At 43.6% G+C, this 21,059-nt stretch overlaps 1 protein-coding gene across 1 annotated transcript in view; it reads left to right on the plus strand.

The window, feature by feature from the left end:
- Positions 1–21,059, plus strand: part of GPR26 (G protein-coupled receptor 26) — a 229,813-nt gene that overhangs the window by 196,415 nt on the left and 12,339 nt on the right. The window lies entirely within an intron of this gene.

Below are 21,059 nucleotides of genomic sequence, written 5' to 3' on the forward strand. Positions count from 1 at the left end.
TTCTCTGTGTACTGCATGCTGCAGCACACTTAAGAAGAGGAAATAGCATGGAAGGATAGTTAGGATAGTGCCCCTTCCTACACCAAAACTATCTATACGATCACAACGCAGACACCCTTGCTCTATGTTGTAAGGGTGCCTGGGTTGAGACAAGGCAGCACAAAGTGGGCCAGCGCATAGAAAGAGCAGAACTGTGCAATTTCTTTTAATGTCACACATTCCTGCTCTCTCCAGGTGATGCAACTCAGTGCAACAGCTTTGCTTGCTCTGCTGCGTTGTGTCAGTTGCTTGTAAATCTGGCCCACAATGTATTCTCGAGCCTGAAGAAATTCTGCTGCAAGAATAAAGCGGGACATCACTTCACAATGTTAATGAGTGAAATGAAATCCCAGTCAGCCATCTTCATTAGTTTCTATAAAACAGAGAGTGTAGCATCCTAAGGAATGCTAATGCAGAGGGCCTCAATGTCAAGTTTAATTAGGAGATCCTTTGCACCTTATAAGTTGATCGAGTTGATCACATTTAGTGCACCCTTTGTGTCCCTAAGGAATAAAGGCATCTTCTCCCCATTGGTCTGAGAAAGTAATCACAAAATATAGATAATGGTTCAAGAATAGAGTCAAGCCCTGACATAATGGACCGACCCGATGCCGGATTCTTACCCTTATGAATTATTGGTAGATGTAGAAGTAGGATATCTTTGGATTCGGTTTTGTCAGGAAGACATCTTTTTGTCAGGATCTTTCCCAATGTTTCTGCTTCGTGCTCCATCGATTGTATCTGTTGTGCAACATCCTTAGTGGGGTCCAAGGTGATTTTGTAACTGTTTTGGTCCCGGAGGTAAAATAGACATTCCTTTCTGTATTCTACAGTGGACACGATTACCACTGTCCCTCCCTCATCTGCAGGCTTTATGATTATTGTTCTGTTGCTGGAGAAGAATGGTAAGACTTTTTGTTCCTCATCAGAGATGTTTTAATGTGTCTGTTTGTTTTCATGTTGCTGACTTCTCTCAGTATGGCTTGTTCAAACATGTGTATCTCAATAGGGGTCATCCATGTGTGTTTAGAGGGGGGTTGAAACTCGATGCTTTGTGTATTCCTATCTTTATTACGCCCTGTTCATTTGATTTGCCTTTAAAAAAGGCATGTGGGCAATCTTCCTGAAGAAATCAGACAATTCGCAAGGAAGTTTGAAGATTGAATGGGTCATCGTTTGGAGTTGGGATAAACCGATACCCCTTGTTGAGTACCCTTCTTTCCACAATATGAGTGGGTCAGATAGGTTAGGTTGGTGTTAGTTCATTCCCTTTGCTCCTATCCACCATTTGTAGATCTTCCATCTGCCGGACATGCATTCTGCCTCTTGTTCTTTGCCTTTCTCCTCCTCCTCCTCCCGGCCTCTATCTGAGAATAGTCTGAGGGAAGGAGGGAGAAGCTATTTGTCTCGGAGGAAAGCAGCCTGCATTTTGTGGCAAGAAAAGGGGAGGATGTGGGTAATAGATTGATCCCATTATGTGACCATAATTTTGTGAGAGCACCATATATTTATCCCGCTACTCCATTGATCGGAGGTCCTTGAAAATGCATTACCTGGTATAGGGCCACCACAGTAACCTACCTTGATTTGTATGATGTCTGTTTCTCTCTTATCTCCTGGCCTTCCCCTCTTTGAGGCCTCCTGCTATCAGACGCAGTACTGTAGTGCTTGTACACTTTATGCTCTAGCCCCTGTTTTTTAGTATTTTATTAAATTTCCTTTATGTGCCACTGTAAAGCACCAGGTTCACAAAACATATAAAAACATAGCTGTTATCTTCATGCTTTAATTAAGTTAGGGTATCTAAAAAGCCTCTATCTCAGGTCCATGAATCCACAATGGGTGTAAGTGGGCTTAGCAAAAGCCATATTACATTAAAAAAAACTTTCCTTCAAACCCTGCATTAGTAGAGGCCCATTCTTTAGCACCTCTGTTTCAGTTGCCCCAGTAGGACTTCCCCGTAAGTAGGTGAAAATGTAATGTGTTACTGTACAGACAGAATCCCTTGCAAATGTGGTAAGACCTCCCTACACTTATTTTGTGGTGCCAATGTCTCTTAGGTAACTTGCACCATTCACTGATGTGTACTGAATTCTTCCGTTTTAGGACAGCTGATGTTATGGTTGACTGCCTATGGCGGCTCCCTAGTTTAACCTGCTCATGCCTTCTCTGTCTACAATACCTCTCCCTCTATGCAACCCCTCAAGAGCTCCAGCTTTAGGGGCTGGAGCTACCTTCCCAGCGGTGACCTACCGACAACGTCTTTTCCCTCATGCACTTGACAGCAATGCACCACATTTCCAAATGTCGGAAATGTATATACATCCTACTGACTATAGTGGACCTATGTGAAGTAACAACTCTAAACCTACAAGTCTTTTGCCTTATCAAAACCTGATAAGGTTAGTCAAAGATGGGTGCAGGGACAAAATATCGAGGTAAAAATCTTGTGGGTCAGAAATATCGACAGACAAAATATTGAGGTCTAGAATATCGATTTTTTTATTAATGTTATGTATTTTAGTATATATTTTATATGTATGTGATGTATGTTTTTTTGTATAAGAATTGTTTGTATTTTTATTATCTGGGTGAAAATTTTAGATAAGAATTGTTTGTATTTTTATTATATGTGTTAAAATTTTAGTAGATAATAATTGTTTTTATTTGAATTTTGTGTTTTTAGTTCCGTAGCGGTTTGTGGGTTTATAGGGGAATAAGGTGGGAAAAAAATGTATTTATATAAAATGTATTGAATAATATTTAATTGTTAATATATGTTTAATTGTGATGTTATAGTGTTAAATGTGTAAATTAATATATTAGTAATTATTTAATGATTAGCTGTTAATTACTTTGAATTAATTAATTAGTAATTAATGAAGGTTATTGTGTAATTAATTTTAGGTGTGTTGTGGTGTTTATAGGTGAAAATGGTGGGAAGTCATTTATTTTTATTGATGAATTATTAATTAGTTAATTAATTTAAATTAATTAGTAATTCATTATGGTAATTGTGTAATTAATTTTAGGTGTGTGATGTGGTATTTATATGTGTAAATGATGGGAAGAAATGTATTTTTTATTGCTGAATAATTAATTAGTTTTTATTTAATTTAAATAAATTAGTAATTAATGATCGTAATTGTGTATTTAATTTTAGGTGTGTATTTTGGTGTTTATAGGTGTAAATGGTGTAAATGGTGGGAAGTCATTTATTTTTTATTGATGAGTTATTAATTAGATGTTAATTAATTTAAATGTATTAATTAGTAATTGATTATGGTAATTGTGTAATTAATTTTAGGTGTGTTTTGTGGTGTTTATAGGTGTAAATAGTGGGAAGGGTGGGAAGTAATGTATTTTTTATTAATGAATTAGTAATTAATTTATGTTAATGAATTAGTAATTAATCATGGTAGTTGTGTAATTAATTTTAGGTGTGTGTTATGGATAATAAACTGCTAAAGAATGAGTACTCAATGAATGTTTATTATCTTTTTTATTAATAATGTTTTTTAATTCCTTATTAATTATGTTAATTATGGAAATACATTTTAAAAAGATGTGGAAGTTGGTGTGGTGTTATAGGGTAGGACATAAAATAAATACATTTATATTTTAAATAATTTGTTTGTTAATATTTGCTCCTTTTAAATAAATATTGTTTATCAATGTATTTATTAATTTATGATATATATAATATTTGTACCTTTTTGTTATATGTAATTAACATTTTATGTGTTTTTTTATATGTTTAATATATTTAATCGTATATATTTAAAAAATATTGTTTATGTGTTTTTATGATTATTCAATTGTTGTCAATTGTTTAAATGTTATTAGTAATCTTTGTTTCTCTTCTATCCAACACTTTTCCTGTTGCACTCATTAGAGTGGGAATAATAATTTTTACCCCTCCACTATCCAATACTTTCCCTACTGTTGCACTCACTGGAGTGGGAATAGTAAATTTTACACCTCGGATATCCAAAACTTTCCCTACTGCTGCACTCACTGGAGTGGGAATAGTCATTTTTACCCCTCCGCTATCCAGAACTTTCCCTACTGTTGTCCTCACTGGAGTGAGAATAGTAATTTTTTCATCCTCACTATCCAGCACTTTCTCTACTATTGCACTCACTGGAGTGGGATAGTAATTTTGCCCCCCGCTATCCAGCACTTTCCTTACTGCTGCACTCACTGGAGTTGTAATAGTAACTTTTACCCCTCTGCTATCCAAAAGTTTCCCTACTGTGGCACTCTGTGTAGTCATTTTTACCCCTTCGCTATCCAGCACTTTCCCTGCTGTTGCAATACCTGGAGTGGGAATGGTAATTTTTACCCTTCCGCTATCTAACACTTTCCCTACTGTTGCACTCATTGGAGTGGGAATAGTTGTTTTTACCCTTCTTCTATCCAACACTTTCCCTACTGTTGCACTCACTGGAGTTGGAATAGTAAATTTAATTATTTCGCTATCCAACATTTTCTCTACCGTTGTATTTATTATATTGCCAAATGTATGTTTTAATTTTGTTTTAATAGTTTAATGCTTTAATTAATTATAGAATGTTTTTTTAGATTTTAAATTATTGATATATACCTGTTTTATTTTTATATAATTTAAAAGTTTAAAATGTAAATAAAGATAATAGTTAATAAATCATTTTAAAGTAAATATACACATATGTATAACTTATTATGTTTGCGTGTTTATATTTTTTAAGATTACGTTTATTTTGTATATTTAGTTAAAATGTATATTCCATGTAATTCATTTTGTTAACAATAATATTAATATTTTATATATTTAATATATATATATATTTTTATTTTATTTGTGATTCCATATTTTTGTACTTAGCTGTTTAAGTATAGGGAGTCGATATTTTTGCATTCTACATTTTTTTCTCAATATTTTTTACATTGATGTTTTTAGCATCAATATTCTATCAGTGAACCTCAAAGATGGTTAGCCTGAATAACCATCTCTTGTTGCAATCTCACATCTGGGTGGCCCAACACAAGGTAAATTATGTTCATATTTGTCAACCGAGTTGCAGGGGCCAGAATAATTATTCACAGCTCCACATTTTTCACTTTTGTGTCTGACCAGAGATTTGAGATTCATTTAGACTTTAGCAGAGAAGGTGAATCTCAATAACTTGGTGGCTCACTTACTTTTCCAACACTTATTTGGAGGTAGGGGTGCTGTTTAGGGCAGTCGTTTTCCATACCTCCGACTGCCATGCCAGATTGAACTGAGTAAGAAAAATAGAAAAAGGCCCCATGCACAGGGAGAAACCTCCAAGCACATTAGGACCCAAAAATTTATTTTTTTCAGAAAAAAACGATTTGGGTAGCGGGCGCGTCAATTATGGCTCCCAATCCGCAGAGGTTCAGGACATTCAACAGAGCTGCTACAGATTTGACTCTACTGAACAGAGGCAGCTGCTACAAAATGAAAGTGTGAGGGGCGGGGGTTAAGGGGTGGGCGCGGGGGAGGGAAAGGGAATTTAGGGGAAAATAATCATTTAAAATGTTACCTTTCGCTGTCGCTGCTTTCGACAGCCACCTCAGTGCTTGTCTCCTTGCAGTCTCTAGGAAAACACATGCTCACCACCCAATCCAGACACTTATGTCATGCTATGAGAGTAGCATCAGGATTGGTCTGAGTGGCCTGGTCTGCCGCTCAGACAGTGCCCGGGAGCCTGCCGCTTTTCTGCAACGCAACACAACTGGGTTGGACAAATAGAAGTGCCTATGTCTGTTTGGCCGGCCTAAGATGGCCGATCAAACTGACATGCGCACTTCTAAGTGCCCACCACTCCTCCCTTTCATGGCCCAGCCCCACCCTACACACATGCCTAAGCCAGGGCCAGTCACAGAATTTCTTTTTATATCATTTTAATATAATTTTATTCTTCTCTGACTGACTCTGAAGAGTGGGGCGATACTCCTACACCATTATGGAGGAGCTACCCCTACTACTGAAGGCAGTAATATCCCTTGCTGGCAGGGGTCACTAAATAGGTCAAGTTGTCCTCGAGCAGGAGAGAGCGGGCCATAGCTTCCACTGATCTGGTCTGACTGCCCGCTCTAAGGGGGACTCGTAGTCAGTGGCTGGGTCTACTTAATGCTTAGCAACATGGCTTGATTTCTACGTTGACAGATTTGCCATCTAGACAGAGAAAAACCATTAAAAAATATAAACAAAAAACTTAAAGAACAGGCCCAGTATTCGACTAATAAAACTTGTGCTGCTTATCCAGTTCATGTGCAGACTGGTCTTCGCTGGCAGGCTTACTGTGTTCTGATGAGTCAATTACGTTTCCTGTCTCCAATGCCAGGAGTAGGAGGGGGAACTGCATGGCTTGTAAGGACAGTGGTGAAAATTCTTCCATGCAGCTGGGTGCTACATGGAAGCAACTGTGGTGCAGCCATAAGAAATACACAATAGGTGATGCAAAGGTTTGCTGCTGGCAAAGCCGGAAGACTTCACCCTTCTCATACCCCTACCAATGATTATGGCTGCAGAATTATATTATGCAAAAATTAAATACCATAAAATTAATTAATTAAAATTAATTATACAATAAATATACACTTTTCACACATATACTAACATAAAAAATACTTTAAAAAATTAATATTAACTTACTTACCTCAAATTCGATATTTTTGTTGTCTATATTCTGTCCATTCTATATTTTTGTTGTCTATATTCTGTCCATTCTATTTTTTTGTTGTCTATTTCTGCCATTCGATATTTTGTCCATTCTATAATTTTGATTCGATATTAATGCTATTCTATTCGATATTTTTGTAGTCTATATTCTGTCCATTCGATATTGTGTCCATTCTATTTTTTTAACTCGATATTAATGTAACTCGATATTAAAAACTCGATATTTTGAGTGTATACCTAATAAAAGCACCACGAAGATGGCAGGCCATTATCTAACAATGGGACACAGAGGAGGTGATTTAAAATGGACTGTGATTGAGCAAATCCACAATGACAGGGGTCGACTGGAAAAGGAACAGTGTTGGGTGTTCTGCTTGGGCACCCACTTAACCGGGCTAAACGATGACATTCCTTGGGCACAACTGAACTGAAAGTATAAATAGATTGACTACTGACTCTCATTGAACAGCACCACCTATCGACTATATTATACCATGTGTGAAACCTCCTTAATAAGTAACCACTGGGGTGCCTACGGCATATAGGATGTATCCATCTTCATTGCCAATAGACTAATGAATATATATGTCGCACCACAGGCGCACCTTAATGTGCGGTGCGCAATGTGACAAAGCCATGTCTTTATGACTAGTCAGCACCTCTTAGAGGATATTCTATCCCCATTATTACTTTACTGCATCAGAAACCAAGGGGTGTCCCCCCCTGTTTTGAACACCTTTTTTTGGACCTCAACACATCATTTATGCATGAAGCTCAAAATTTGCATTGACCTTTGCTGAAAAATGTGACGCTCTAGATCACTCCATAGGGCTCGCATCAGTAACACACACAATGAACTGCAGTTACTATGCGATTTACCATTCTAGCCATAGGGTATTGCACCTAGCCAATAACAAACTTCCGCTTTCCATTCCGAAAAACATCCGTGTCAGTCACACATGCAGCAATATATCCGCGTTAGTCACATGTGCAGCAGGCAGTCGGCAAGCAAATGAGCACCGGGAAGGAAGCGTCCCGTGCAACTTCCGCTCACTTCAGCATTCACGCATTAGTGCTGTAGTGCCTAGCATACTCACCCAGTGACCGCACTTCCGGCCCGCACTAACAGGTGCGAGTATTTAGCAACCACTTAACTAATTTAAGGCTGCATAAATACGCCCTCGACAGTGCTCTCATTCACATCACGGAGCTGTGGGATGGAGCGAGGTGAGGACTTCCTAACCACTGAGTGAGTACAGCATAGCCGAAGGGGGAACCAGACATTAACATTGAGATTCATAGAGTGTTTTCAGACAAACACTAAAAGGCCAGATTCTTGTGTTTCTTACACTTTTGGCCACATGGGAGGAATGTCATTTTCCTACAAACAGATTACAGTGGCTATTTCCTCCCCACCCGTAAAAGAAGGCTCATGGAGCACTGACTCCTACCATTTGTAGTATGTATTTATTGGTTTCCTTTTCTGATCCACAGCTATTGCGAAATCTACAACATAGAGAGTGTGTTTTCTGTTTTGTGTATGTATGTCCTATGTTTGTTTCCCTTTTTTCCTGAACAGGTCACAGCACTTGTGTTTAATTATAAATATAATGGACACTACAGTCACAATTTATCACCTTTATCTCCATTAGGTGATCTGTGTTTGCGCATCGGGAGGCGCACGTGAAAATAACTGTGCTCTCTTTTTCAGGCTTACTTTCAGAAATACTGACAGAGCTTACACGATAGCAATACCGACTGGGTACTGTATTTTAACGTCACTCTTTGTACATAGCACTTATCTCTGCACAAATTAATAGCAACATAGTGAGCACTAAAGGGATCATCTTTAGTCCTGATGAAGAAGCTGTGTAGCTTCGAAACATGTTGACTTCACCAGGAGTATCAGCACGTTAAAACACATGATATCTGCAAACTACCATTTTAATAGTACCAGCCTATGACCTAATAATTTCCTTTAGTCTATAAGGCCAGGTACTTTTTAAGCAACTCATCTTATTCACCCCTGACCATTTCTCTCACTACACATACACCACACATAGCACTACAATAACAGTGCTCCAGCGTAGTCGCTAGTAGTAGCATGCCCCGTCCCACAGCGGGGCGGGAAGACCCCTATGATGAAGCATGACACCAAGGGCCCTTTTGGTGTGTGAGGGGTATTTAAGCAAACACTGTGTATGCCCTACCAAGCTTGGGTACACTTCCCCTTGAACCTCTTTGAGGTGGATCCTTTTGTTTTGAAGTAACTAACTGTACTCCATAAAACTCACATTTCTGTTGCCCTTGTAGGAAGTGTTTTACCTATAATTTTACAAAAGAGCCACCTAAACTTTAATAACTCTATACACAGGTTGTATGTTCATTTCTTGGTCTGACCTGGAGAACAGAACATTTTCCTGACCCTGTTGTATGTAACATCTGGGTCAAAAATGGTGAGGGCCATTGAATCGTAACAATAGTGACATGCTCAGCTCCCAGTAAAGTAAATGTTGGAGTTGCCACATACTATGAAATCTCTGTGGCAAATCTCTACCATTCTCATGAACATCCTGTTCATCTTTGAGATGAGTGGAGTTTTTTTATTAGAACCCTTTGAGAAAATATATTTTCGAGCAGATTCTGAGGATAGTTACTTTATCAATTTTCAATCAAGCCCTTTGCTCTGTTTTTGTTTAATTTTATAACTCTGATTGGGTGGTAGCATTACAACGAGTGACTGTGCTCTGTGCCCAGTAAAAGCAGATTTGATGGTCTGTAGGTTATTGGTGCTCCGCTTATATAGGCATTTTGATATGAACTCAGATTTGATCAGTTGTCCCTCACGCAAGATATAGCAAATTCTAGCAAAGCCAAGCTCTTTCCTCTCTCGCTCCACCACTAATTGATTGTCCCAGTACAAAGGCTTGGGGCTTCTGGTGACTCTATCACATATTCACCAGTTCTTACTCTTGATCTTTTGTGGCGCCTGGATTGTCACAAGGTTAAGGTTAATCTTATGGAAAATATTAGAACCCCCCCCCCAATTCCTACACAAAGACATTAGCAGGGGTGGGTGAAACTCACAGAGTTTCACAACACAGAATTCCAGGGACTTACATAAAAACTCTGCAAGATTCTGCAGAGTTATGCGAGCGGGCCGAATTTGGCACATCACGCTGCTCATGTTGATTTTGAGCACCATGAGCTTGTTTTGGGCTGTAAAATTAGCATGAACAGCACCACACGGCGAACCAGAGAACACTGCTTAATTTTGCCACTCGAGTTGAGGGACCTGCTGTGACTGTCTGTGTTGAGAAATCTCACTGGGAGACGTTCTAGCACCCGAAAATCATGCAAGGAGATGCTAATTTTCGCTCGCACCCTCCAACTTAACGTTGGCGAGCCGCGTGTGTGAAAAAACTCGGTTGTACGGCAGATGGAGTAGAACTCCGCCAGCAGAGCAGAATTTTCCCCCACCCCTAGACAACAGCAGTAATAGAGCATGAAATGATTCTGGTTCTCATGTCCTATGCTTCTGCTAATTTCTCATGTGAAAAACATGTAATGTACCAACTAACTAACATACTCTAACACAATGGGGTGCATGACTTAGATAAGATTATTATGTAAAACAATAATGCATTATAACATATTTAATATTTTATGTATGGCTCTCATTGAGAGCTTTCAGTGTGAATGATTGGATCGAAATTGAGGTATTTAATGCTATGATGTAGCAGCAGTGCAAAACAAAATTTAAATCCAAACTGACAGAGCACTAAAGACAGCCTGTCAGCACAACACTGGCACTCTGTTCTGATGGAGATTAAAGAGGAAAGCTTCTGGCGGGAAAAGGACGGAAAGGAGCTAGAGTGGTGTGAGTGGGTAGGAGGAGACCTGGTAATATTTTTTTATATTTGGGAAGTGTGAATGAGGATTGAAGATAGGTTGGTTTGGGTGGGTGGTAAGGCACCTGTTTTAATTTGGGGTGAGGAGGGGACACTAAATGCAGATGGAGTTGATAGTACACAAGGTGATTATTTTTTTTATAGTTGGGAAAAGGTGGGTGAGAAATGCTGAGTGGCAAAATGATGGATACCATTGAGGCGTTGGTCGGTTGTACCGAGGCCTGTGTGATATCCATAATAAAAGTCAAAGAATATTTTATTCTCCAGGGAATACACTTCAAGCTGATCTAGTTTAATCATGTCTATAGTTTTCAATAAACAGTTAATGAGAGGGAGCAGTAGCACTTATGATCACCTTTATCGCCTGTCTAAAAAATTGGCATAATAGTGATGTGAGACCAGGATTGTGGTGGGCCACACTTGACTACACTTTTCAACCCAAAGAGTAATGTTATCCTTGAATAAATCCACTGGAACCACATAGGAGCCAGGGGCTCTACTCCTGGAGCACCTGTTCATGGCAGCCACCACTTCTGCAGTGCTTAATGTGAGCTGGTGTTTGCCTGTGGGGCCCAGCTGCACTTATTGTCTGAGAACTGGCACTTATTTTTCCTCCTTGGACATTTCCAGAAGCAGTCTTGGTATTCTCACACTGACATTTGATAGTGCCATCGCTGGCTTATGAGGAGAACTTTGGCCACCAACACTCATTCATGTAGAAATGAAGCACTGCACTTCACAAAGGCAGGAGTTAGATAAAGGGGTATGGATTACTTTTAGAAGGCATGAGGTGGATTTCAGAGTAGCAGTCTTGGAATTCTCACACTGACATTCAATAACGCCAGCGCTGGCTTCTGAGGAGAACTTTGGGCACCAGCACTCATTCATTTAGAAATTAAGCACTGCACTTCTGTGAGCTCTAAATCAAAGCTAACAGAGTGTCTTTTACTGAAATCCCCAGTCATAGTATTGAAATCCCCACTCACAGATGGATTAGAATAAACCTGGGAAAATGACTCACAACTTATCAGCGGAAATTGGAAATTGAGGCCAGAATCTGTAGAATTCCTAAAGTAGGGAAGATTTACCACTTGTCAATACACACAGTTGTCTTTTTGAGCACTAGCTACTACTATGGATTCATGCACATCTTCTCTAATAGCTTACTGTCTATGATCAAGAGCTCTATTGCATGGCATACTATAGAGGCACACGTCATCCTTGTTTGTAGGTACTGTTTTAAATGCCTTGGAGTGATGAGAGTCGAACCATCTAATGGACTACGACATGTGGCATCATGGTAGAATATTCTGCAGCTCCCTAATAGATCCACAAAAGGTGCCATAGGAGCTGGCAATGTCCTTTGCCTCTGCTTCCTCATCCAAACAGTACACCCAAAAAGAACAAAAACATTGTGACATCAACTCAATAAGCAAACATGTCTTATGGGTATGCCCTCATCTCAGAAACATTCCCTTATTTTTGTCAGGCACCAAAGGAAGTGGGGTAAATCTGGTTTGCCATGGGGAGAAACCGCCACAGTAGAAGAGTGACAATATGTTATGATCACTAAACTCACTGCGCAGCAGGGAACCAGAGCTCCCTTAATAGCACTGGTCACAAATAGCCCACCTCTTTAAGCTGGCCTGGGGGTGAAGTGCAGTGTGGGCAATGACATTCATGCACCCCAGAGTCGATTGTTGCTTTGTACTTTTCTAAATGAAACTCCGGGCTTTGGCTTATATTGGTCAAAAAGTAGAAAAATATTATAAAACATTGGGGTTTAGTGCCCCGCGCTGTTCCTGGGATGTGCGGGGCATAAAAATAGACCCTGATTGTACCATCATAATTTTTTTCACTCTGGCAGTGACCTGCAATACCCCCCAGGTATCTCTATGGATTCCGATGATAAAACCCTTTTTCGTACGGTTCATACTATTTCAATAAGACTCTGAGTTTGGACAACATAAACTTCAAAACTATGCAGGACAGAGTCCGTGTACACCAAAAGGATAGATTGACCTTAGTCTTAGTTAGCTCACATTGCACCATCTGGACTCATAAATCCTACAAGTATCGGATGGCATGTGCAACCTTAGAACATGACAACCCTGACTCCCCAAAGAAATCGCGGAAACTAATCCAACCCTTCCCTTCATAACTCAGGCATGTCCAAAGGGAAACACAAGAAATACGCAAATTGTCATTTCAAACATTTATTGAAGCAATAAGATTCTTGCGTAAAATACGTGCGCTGCAATGATTAACAGAAGGAGACAAAACTAAGTAATCAGCATTACGAGAATGGTAAAAAAACATTACAACCATTGAGCTGTTATTTTGATTATATGACTACATATAATTATATCAATACTCATTCCTAGTGCATCATATCCTAATGTGCATAGGGTGTGCAGATCTGCCAGAATACCGTAGAGTGTTTTAACTCTCCAGTTACCTGTGGGTATGTTTAATCTGGGAGGCAATTCTTGTGCAGAGCAGGCCCTCGTCCTTCTCAGGAAGGTAACAGGATTCAGCTGGGATGGAATTCTGGCACAGGGTGACCTCAACAGTGCCATCGAAATGCCCCTCTATCTAAACAAAGAAGTGATGTAGCTTATATTATAAACATCACCCATGTTACCATGTTATAGCTCTAGTCAGGCAGTCATTATTTATTCTACCCTTGTAGAGCTGTTGCCGAACAGACAACAAACAAAAACATTTTGCACAGTTAACTTAGTCCTGTTACAGAATGATCAAGGTCCTGATAAAATGCCTACGAAGAAGTCTAAATGTAAGCAAAAGCCATTTCAGAGAATATTATTTCCATATATGCACACAAGCAAAAATGTGCGTCAAGAGTTATTGTTTAAAAAAGATGTCAACTTCAGACGTGAACATGTAAAATGGTTTTGTCCCCGGATCCAATGAAACCCCATGAAACTTTGAGCAGTTAGGACAGGTTCATAGCTCTCAATAGTGTTGAATTTTCGTAGGTTAATATAGACCAATTATACTCAAGGAGAAATCTTTGAGGGAAAGCACAACAGAATAAACATGAAAAAGTCTTCAGTTCACGGAATACAACCCAAAACCTTTTTTTGCTCTAACTAGGTATGGCAGGAGAATTCCGGTTTTCTCTATTCTGTTCCTTACTTACTTACTTACTTATTCTTACTTTTAGTGCAAGTTGTTGATCAATGCATAATTCTTTTTTAAAGTGGTAATAACCCTGTGAGGACATTGAAACTTGTTGTGTGTGATTGTCACCTGTGTTCTACTTTATTTAGCTCAACCTTAACTATACCTTCCATGAACTTGGCCCTGACTGCTTGAGACAACTACCCAAGGGACATTAGGAGGTTTGGAGGCCAACCTCCTGTCTCTGACCCAGTAGACCTCATTGTCTGAAGGCTCTGCTTGTAAGCAGGCAGTCTGTGGAGCCTTCTTTACTGCCACCTATTATAGACATGTATTGTTTCGGAATGGGCTTTTGATACCTTTACTGCTCTGCCTTATCTAAGACCATATTGAGAACTCAGCTGAAGGATCTCGTGAATCTTTGGAATGTTATATTTAGTTCCCACTGATTGAAAACTACACATGAAACTTTATTCACAAACTCACCTATATGGATATTTTTTTTTTTCAAAACCTTTATTGACAAGCTCAAAACAGTCAGAATACAGTTTGAATCAGATCAGATCGACATGCACAGTGGATTCCGAGTTCAATATCATATATGTTAAGACATTCCCCCTGTGCAATAGACAAACACCGTGTGATACTGTTGCGCCAACCAAATGAACATATTTATCCCCTCCCAAGAGGAGATGTGGGCACCACGGTATTGAAGGTGGCCAATGCAGCGCTCAAGGGGGGCAGAGGGATAGAGGGAGGCTGTCATTGACCAGCACCGGCGGCCGCCGCGGGCGGGGTGCCGACGGGGAGCGCGAGAGAGGCAGCACAGCTGGGAGGAGTGCGGGAGTGGCCATATGTCACTAAAGGTCCCCATATGTCAACTGGATGAGACCTCGCAGGTAGTAAGTCCCAGAATTCCGATAGCAAGGTCTGGCATCTCGAGGCGTCCTCAAGCCAATGAGCGAATTTAGGCGCCGGTCTGCGACCCCAGCACATAGCCACTCTATGCCTAGCCAACACAAGCAGCATTGCGATCAAGCGGCGAGAAGCATCCGGGCAGAATTTTACAAAACCTAGCAGACACAGCGGAGGATCGGGCTGTAACATCGCAGAGCTAATCTCAGAGAAAGCGGCGCGTACCGCCTGCCAAAAATCCGACACCTTGGGGCATAACCATGCTAGATGAGCAAAATCGGCGGCAGGGGCAGTGCCACGCTTGCCACCATTGCTGGGTATGAGTCCTAATTTGTGCAGCTGGACAGGAGTGCGGTACAGCCTATAGATACTTAAAATGAATAAGACGAAGCCGGTAGTTGGGTGACAGTTTCTTTGTCTGATTGCAGCAGTAAAGCCAATCAGCCTGGCCGATGTCAATGCCCAGGTCCATGCCCCACGCCACACGCGCCCTATCGGTAGAAATGGAAGTGGACAACAGCGTGAGTGCGTATAATTTAGTGACAATTTTGTGTGGAGTCGTGGATGTGTAAATGAAATTGAGGGATGGCATCATAGGCGGAGGTTGGGGAAACGTAGGATGTATCTCCCGGCATATAGCGCGTTACTGATTAAATAAAAGTGTGTCCAGTGGACCAGAAGAGGCGGGATGAGAATAGAATGTGTTGCCGGGATATAAATCTGACAATGTCGACAGACGCGAGGCATGCTTGGACATGCCGGAAGGCTGGAGAGGGGGAAAAGCAGGATGGCACACAATCGGCATGGCAGTTGACGACAGCATCGGGAGATTGGAGATTCGGCGCACACCAGACCAGGTCCAACTCAATGTCTCAACCGTGTCAACCTCAGCTCGCGGGCGACACGCTGGGGCAAATAGGGCTGTGGCCAGCAGCCTGGGAGATGCAATATCAGTCTCCACATCCACGTGTAGTTGATAAGGGGAAGGGTGGATCCAAAAATGCAGGAAGCTGGCCTGAGCACAGAAGGTGTAAAGTTTGAAATTAGGAGCACCCATACCCGCTACCGACATAGGGAGAGTGAGGATATCATACGCGACTCTAGGTTGTTTACCGGCCAAAACCAGAGAGATGATCAAGGAACGTAGTTTGCAAAAGAAATGAGCAGTGAGGAGGATAGGGATATTCAAAAAAAGGGTAAAGAAATTTCGGCAAAACCACCATCTTAGCAATGGCTATACGGCCGGCAAGAGACAATGGGAGCCTACTCCAGTTCGGAATTTTGGGTTCCAGCCAATCCACAGCGCGCCCGAAGTTAGATCTCCAGAGGTCGTCTAGGTCCCTATTCAGCCAGATAACCAAGTAGCGGGTGGGGCCAAAGGCCTATATAAAGGGAAAGTCCGGCGTAAATGGTCTGGTGGCACCCATAAGGGGGAATAACACGGACTTGCTCCAGTTCACCTTAATGCCACACAGTCCACCAAAGCGTATTATCTCCCGTACAAGAGGGCTAAGATTGTCTAGGGGTGGCGAACATACAAAGTGATGTTGTCTGCATACATAGAGACCAGGAGGGAATGGGTTGAGAAACCTATACTCCTCTGAGTGTGATGCTGCCGGAGTCTGGCCGCAAGATGCTCCATCGCGATGGCAAAGAGCATAGGTGATAGCGGACATCCCTGCCGAGTGCCGTGTTCTATACAGATGGGCTCCGATACCTTCCCATTAATTCGAAGGTGAGTCGTGGGACGAGTGTATAGAAGGGATATCTTTCGTATAAACATAGTGCAACAACCCATGCGTGGTAGGAGGGAAAATAAAAAGGGCCATTCAAGCGTGTCAAACGCCTTAGATCTGATGAAGAACTGAAAAAATGGTCCGGAGGTTGTGCGAAGTGGCCCTGCCAGGAATGAAACCAGATTGGTCAGGGAAGTCAATGAGGGGCATAAGTAGAAGAAGGCGAGATGCAATTAATTTAGCAAAGATATTATTGTCAATATTAATAAGAGAGAGGGGGCGATAGGAATCACGACTGTCAGCTGGTTTATCAGGCTTGAGGAACAGCGTTATCATTGCCTCACGGAGGGACTGAGGAAAGAGGCTTTATCAAAGGAGTTGTTATACTTAGCAGCCAAATGTGGTTCTAGAAGCGATGCATAAGTTTTATAAAAAGAGGCAGGAAGGCCATCCAGACTGGGGGCCCTGTCACCTGGCAAGCTGCTGATGGAGTATCTCCTCCCTAGAGAAGGGCTCATCCAGGAATATCTGATGATAATCCTCCAGCCATACCAGCGTGATAGTCTCGAAATATTGTTCGAAGGCCTCGCGTGAGGGAAGGGGGCCAGCCGTATAGAGCTGCGAGTAAAAATCCATGAAACAGGCCTTAATTTCTTCCGGAGAAGTGGTTCTGGCGGGGCCCCCATCGCTGAGAGCCCTAATATACGACGCAGCACAAGGAGGGCGTAGGAGGTTGGCTAAGGTCTTTCCAGGCCAATCGCCCTCCCCGAAGCAATGAGCTCGGGCCTCTCTGCCCAAAAAGGCAAGTTCTCTATCAGCCTCGTCAGAAAATTCAGTGTGCTTTTGTCTTAAAAGTGCGAGGGTCTCAGGCCTGGGGTGAGCAGCCAGGGCAGAATCCAGAGCCCTGATTTCAGTTTGCAACTTGGCCAGAGTGGTACAAATGGAACAGTGGACACCAGCCTGTTTGGAAATGCACTCGCCTCGTATTACTGTTTTGAAGCCCTTCCAAAGAACGGAAGGAGATTCTACGGAGCCCACATTCAGATCAAAATAATTAGTGATTGCTGTTTGGATCTCTTCTCAAAAAACTGTGTCACCGAGCGCGTTCGGAGGGAGCCGCCACGTGAATACTCGCTCTTGGGAGTTAGGGAGACGAAGGCTGATTAGAACCGGTGCATGATCCAATAAAAGTACGCCCCATGTGGGTTGCAGTGATAAGCTAGGTGAGGACGTCCGGGGAGTTGAGCCAAAGATCAATGCGTGACCAACAGCCCGAGCCGCGGTGAAGCGAGTGCCCTCGCTGGTATCAGGCTACACATGACGCCAGGCGTCATAAAGCGAGTTGTCAATAAGTAAGGACTGAAGTAATGCAGTAGCACTTGGATGGGAAGAATGAGGACCAGTGCGGTCAAGTGATGCTGAAAGGGTAACATTAAAATCTGCCGACCAGAGAATAGCCGCAGGGCCAAAAGAGGAAATAAGATGCCATATGTGATTGAAGAAATCGGGATCGTCTGAGTTGGGGCCGTAGACAGCAGTGATCGTCATGGGTTGAGTAAACAAGGTGACATGCAGAATAACGTGCCTACTATCGGGATTCATTAGTGCCTGAACATTCTGCATATCAGAATGGAGACACCCCTTGCATAAGAGGAATAAGACGAGGAATGTGATTCTCCCCAGTAGCGCGACTGGAGTCTGGAGGAAGACCCAGGCAAGAGGTGCGTCTCCTGCAAGAGACATGTGTCTACCCTGTGTCGCTACAAGTGAGAGTGAATGAGCCTTGCTTTCCGGTGATCATTGAGACCACGTATATTCCAGGTCCAACAAATAGTATCAGTCATGTTGTACTACACCCAAATGAAATGTGATGCGGTGCAAGTAGGAAAGAAATCCGGCAGACCCAGATGACATGCAGCAGCGCGGTACTTCTCACCGGTAGCGGCGCAAGAGAAAAACCCCCAGCAAATATTGTGATAAATTGGAAGCAAGTCGCATGGGCAGGCCAAGCGTCAGATAAAGCTCCCAATGCCCAGGGACCTGGTGGGTGAGCAACACAAAAAGGAGGAGGGAAGAGCAATACAGTTTGGAAAGGGGAGAATGTTGTGCATGGAATTGCCGCAGAATGGAACAAGAAACACAGTGCGGTAATACAATCTGACCTCAGCACACCAATAAAGAACAATCGAAAGGTAACGTCCAAGAACCCCCCCACCCAGCATACTCTCCCATGATAGCAAGTCGAAAAACTATCCCTGAAGCCCAGCAATGTACCAACATCTACCCAGCGTCCCCACCCGGACAGAACATACAGCAGCAGTACTAGGATCCCGAATCCAACACCCACTCCTACCCAGAAACAAACCCCGAAAAACCTGCCACCCCCACACCCACTCCAACCCCCCAATTAGAGAAAACAGCCAATCCCACCCCAGGAACCCATAACTTGCAGGAGGGTAGATCATATTAAATTTGGGAATTATCCCGATAGGGCATGGCAGGGCTCAGCGGACACCCCTGCAGTTAAGCAGGGTGGCCAAGCAACAGGAGCATGCAGACACTAAGAATAACCTTTAAAGAAGAACAGATGAAAACACCAAACACCTATGGAGACCATCATAAAGGGAAAATGTAAAGTCAGTCATTGTCACTGAGGTTCTCAGCAGCAGCCGCCTGGGAGTTCGCGGGTGAAGAGCGGTGGGATCTATCAAGATTCTTGGTAAACGCCAGTGCCTCTCTAGGGTCCAGGAAAGTGAGAGTTTTAGCTCCCTGTTTAACACGTAGTTTGGCCGGCTACGCTAGTGAGTAGGGGATCTTGTGCTTTTGCAGGATCCGTTTGGCCGGTAAGAACTGACGACGTGCAACCTGAACTGTAACGGTGTTGTCCGGGTAGAATGAGAGATTGTTTCCCTGATGGTGAATGTCCCGTTTTTCTCAAGCAGCTCGGAGGATGGCGCCGCGGTCTCTGAAGTTTAAGATCATGACAATGATAGGACATGTTGGCAACCCGGGGGTCGAGGGAAAGGTGGGCCCCTCCTTAGTGAAGACGGGTGAGAGCATGTCAGCAAAGAGCTCCCGGACTAGCTGCTCAACAAAATCCTCCATGTGAGAGATGTTGGCGGAGTCGGGTACCCCCGTAATGCGGAGGTTACTGTGGCGGGAACGTGCCTCCAGGTCCTCATTCTTATCATGAATAATGGCGAGTAACTTGTCCATGTTCAAACTTTTTTGGCGGTACTGGACGATGGCATCCTCCACATCTGACACCCTGGTCACGACTTGTAGCAGTCGGCGTCATGGGAGTCTACCCGGGCCTTCACTGTGTCCAGGCGGGCCAACAACTGGTCCAGCTGCTTCGCTATGGTGGTGACATTGACTTGACCTCCAGCATAATGGCCTTCAGTTTATCCTCTCGAGACTGCACCATGTCCGTTGTAGCTAGGGGGGTTAAGGCAGTCCGTCCCGGCACCCTCCTGGTGCGTCTGGCGGCGTTGGTCAAACGCGATCTTTGGCTGCTTGGGGTCGGTTCTACCCATGACCAGCAATGTGGGGAGCTGGTGTGACCCACGGTAGGAGCTAGGACTGAAAGAAGATGGGCTTTCAGGTGTGGATAGTATACAGCCAGCAAGTGAAGGCCCTGGTGGCCCGCCCGAAGAGAGAGAAAAAGACCGGTGGCCTGATATTGTATAGTGGGCGATTTTCACATGTGGGCATCCCACCTCACACACTTGGAGTGCAGCAAACGTGTCGGGCCACGGGTGCACCGGCCAGCCACAGCAGAAAGTCCCAGACAACAGGAGCAGCAACGAGAGGGGGCGCCAGGACCAGCGTGAAAACAAAGGCAGCAGGGCCAGCAAAGAGTGGGGCAGCACAGTCAAGCCCCAGACCAGAGGCGAGCCAGGGATCCCCACCGGCGCAAACTGCAGGGGCAAATCGTAGGTCTGAAGCAGGAAGCCCCTGCTTAGCACAAAAAGGCCACGCCCCAGACAGGTACCAGATGGTGCACCCGCCGCCCCCCCATGGGGTGAGGTGGCAGGCAAAGCAGGCCAGCAGAAGGCCAAGGCAGGAGGCGAGAGGTGCCGCAAGGCAACCTCAGAGCAGTGAAGACTGGCAAAAGTGTGGTCATCAACAAAGGGCTGCACAGAAGCAAGAGTTGAAGTACAGGCTGGGCCAGCAGGAGGCGAGGCAGCCCCATTGGGACCCAAACCACAGGTGAGCCAGGGAACGTTATTGATGCAGGCCACAGAGGCGGGACACAGGCCTCGAGCAGGAGTCATCCGACCTGGCGAGGGGAGGCCGCGCTGCAGTCGGGCACTGAAGGAAACTCCTGTCGGCCTCCGCAGGGCAAAGCGGTGGCCGTGCAAGCCGGCAGGAGAGCGTGGCAGGAGGCGGGAGATGCCGAGACCCCGGGCGCAGGCAGGGGGCAATCCCACCCAGAAGGCCGTGGGCCGGAGCCGACAGTTCGGCGTACGCGTCCCCAGCCCCACCGCAAATAGCCCCCACAGCAGCGAGCCTACCGGTGCAGTCGCCTGAGGGTGGCAGGTGTCATGAACTCTCCGGTCCTCAGGAAGCAGAGTTCTCCGCACCACAGGACACAGGTCCGGCCCAGCACAACAGCGGATC

Source organism: Lissotriton helveticus, chromosome 5_1 (assembly GCF_964261635.1).
Source record: "Lissotriton helveticus chromosome 5_1, aLisHel1.1, whole genome shotgun sequence".
Classification (NCBI taxonomy): Eukaryota; Metazoa; Chordata; class Amphibia; order Caudata; family Salamandridae; genus Lissotriton; species Lissotriton helveticus.